This window comes from Lathyrus oleraceus, chromosome 2 (assembly GCF_024323335.1).
Source record: "Lathyrus oleraceus cultivar Zhongwan6 chromosome 2, CAAS_Psat_ZW6_1.0, whole genome shotgun sequence".
In the NCBI taxonomy this organism is placed as follows: domain Eukaryota; kingdom Viridiplantae; phylum Streptophyta; class Magnoliopsida; order Fabales; family Fabaceae; genus Lathyrus; species Lathyrus oleraceus.
In genome coordinates this window covers 487,725,588-487,728,268 of record NC_066580.1, presented here as the reverse complement: position 1 = coordinate 487,728,268, position 2,681 = coordinate 487,725,588, and the positions used below count along the sequence as shown (strand labels likewise).

Below are 2,681 nucleotides of genomic sequence, written 5' to 3'. Positions count from 1 at the left end.
GTGCAAATCAGAGTCTCAAACAAGGGGGGTTTGAATCCCCATGCAAAACTCTACCTCGTGGTAACTTTGTCTGAGGAAATGGAGGGGTTTGAGGTATTGCTTCGCCGGATAAGAAGACCGGAGCACCACGACGATAACAAAGGTTAGGTCAATTCACTTTGTATCTTTTCTTTATGTATTTTGTTTCTTCTTCTTCTTCGGTTTCTGAGAGAAAGTGAGTGAGTGTTGAGAGATTTGAGAGAGGTTTGGGTTAGAATTTCTGATGCTGATAACTTGAATTATTTTTGGGGTTTAAGGGTAATGGTGGCTTGCCTTAACTGTTTAGGGTTGCTCCACCTCCTTCTTGCTCTGAGTGTGCTTCTTTTTATAGTGAAAATATTAGGGTTTGGTTTGATTTCTGATAAGGCAAAGCAAAGGGGATAAAAGAGGGTAATGAAATTGTTGTTGCCAAACAATGTTTTCTCCAATGTGTGTTGGCTTCTGAAAAGCAATTGCCGTTGTACTTTGAATGTTTTTCTTGTCTTGTTTTTGACTGATGTGGATTTACTGCGGTGAAAAAGTAAATAGGTGAATTTATGGTTTTTTGTGTTTTTGTGAATTGTGCTTTGAACATTGCTAATGTGGAACGTTAGGGATTGATATTGTTGCATTGATTTTGCTGTGAACTGATGCAGGTTGGCTCATGTTTTTGTGTTGAAAGATGGAATTGTTTGTTGTAGCTTTGTTCTTTGACTCATCTCATGGTGCATTGACCTTGCTTGTTGCAACTTTGATGATGGAATGATATTGTTTTGATGGGCTGCATCCACCTTATGAATTACAATGAATCAAAATATCTATGGCTGGCTGAGGATGGAATGAAAATGCAGGGATATAATGGTTCTCAATGTTGGGATGTTGCTTTATCTGTTCAAGCTATTTTGGCTACTAAACTTGATGATGAATACGGTTCGATGCTTAAGAAAGCTAATAATTTTATAACACACTCACAGGTAATATTGTTGTATTTTCAGTAAAAGTTCTTAACCTTAAGAAAGTAACTAAGATAAACATATGAAAATAAAGTATTTTGTTTTTGAAGGTGACAATGAATAGGTCCGGCGATAGTAATAGCTGGTATCGCCACATTTCGAAAGGTGGTTGGCCTTTCTCAACTCAAGACAATGGTTGGTCTGTATCAGATTGTACTGCAGAAGGCTTGAAGGTCACACAAACCTATATTTCAATCACCTAAACTCTTTTGATTTAAATTTGAGAGAACCACATATCTTTTCTCTATGGTATTTTCAGGCAGCCATTTTGTTGTCAAACCTGTCATTTGAGACTGTTGGGAATGCAATGGAAACCGAACAGTTCTGCGATGCGGTCAATTTTATTTTATCCCTGCAGGTATATGTTTGGATTAGGATGGAGTAATTAAAAACTCTAAACAATTTAAATACTTTCAGGAATAAAAAGAATGGTTTTGTTAAAATTTAATTAGAACTTCAACAGTTCAACCACATGGCTTAATCATTTTGGTCCTCCACATTAAATATATTCCAGAATAGAAATGGTGGATTTGCATCCTATGAGCTCACAAGATCATATGCATAGCTGGAGGTACAGTTGATTACTTTCTCTAGTTACTTTAGATTCAATTCTTAAATGATTTGACACTTTATTCGTTTCTGTCACAGAAACTAAATCCAACTGAAACATTTGAAGATATCGCCATTGATTATCAGTATGTACCTCACATTGACACATTTTCTTGTAATGTTTTCTATGTCGTTTGAATTTGTAAAAAATGAGTCTGTTATAGGTATGTAGAATGCACATCAGCAGCGATTCGAAGTCTCACCTTATTCGCTCAACGATATCCGCGGCACAGGAAGGTGGAAATAGAGACCTGCATTGCCAAGGCTGCAGACTTCATTGAAAGCATACAGCTAGCCGATGGCTCATGGTTTGGTTTGGTTTGCTTTACTAGTCCAAGAACTTAATTACTCGACAAAAACGGTTTCGAAATGATTTTAGTTAATGAACAAAATTATAGGTATGGATCATGGGGAGTATGCTTTACATATGGGACATGGTTTGGAATAAGTGGGCTTATAGGTGCAGGTAAGAGGTACAAAGACAGCAAAAGCATTAGAAAGGCGTGCGAGTTTTTGCTTTCGAAACAACACAAGATTTCTGGTGGATGGGGTGAGAGCTATCTTTCATGCCAATACAAGGTATACACAAACCTGGAAGGAGATAAGTCTCATGTAGTGAACACTGCTTGGGCTATGTTGGCACTAATTGAAGCAGGCCAGGTAACATGAAACTAATTGAGCTAAATGCTGAGATTTGTTTACAACTAAGAGTGTTATCGATATTTTATGGTATAGGCGGAAAGAGATCCCGCTCCGTTGCATCGTGCGGCCAAGGTTTTGATCAATTCACAAATGGAAAACAGGGAGTTTCCTCAACAGGTAACAATGAACATCTGTTGCTATGCAGTAGACATGTAGTGCATACTGATGAGAGATAGCTGATAAGATACATGTTTTGTGCAGGAAATAATGGGAAACTTCAACAAGAATTGTACTATAAATTACTCAGCATACAGAAACATTTTTCCTATATGGGCTCTTGGTGAATATCGAAGTCGGGTACTGCTTTGTCTCGACAAAAAGTCGAGAGCAACTGCATAA

The 2,681-nt window shown here is 37.6% G+C and overlaps 1 pseudogene; it reads left to right on the top strand.

Moving 5' to 3' along the window:
• The first annotated feature begins 812 nt into the window (after positions 1-812).
• Positions 813-2,681, top strand: LOC127123900 (cycloartenol synthase-like; annotated as a pseudogene).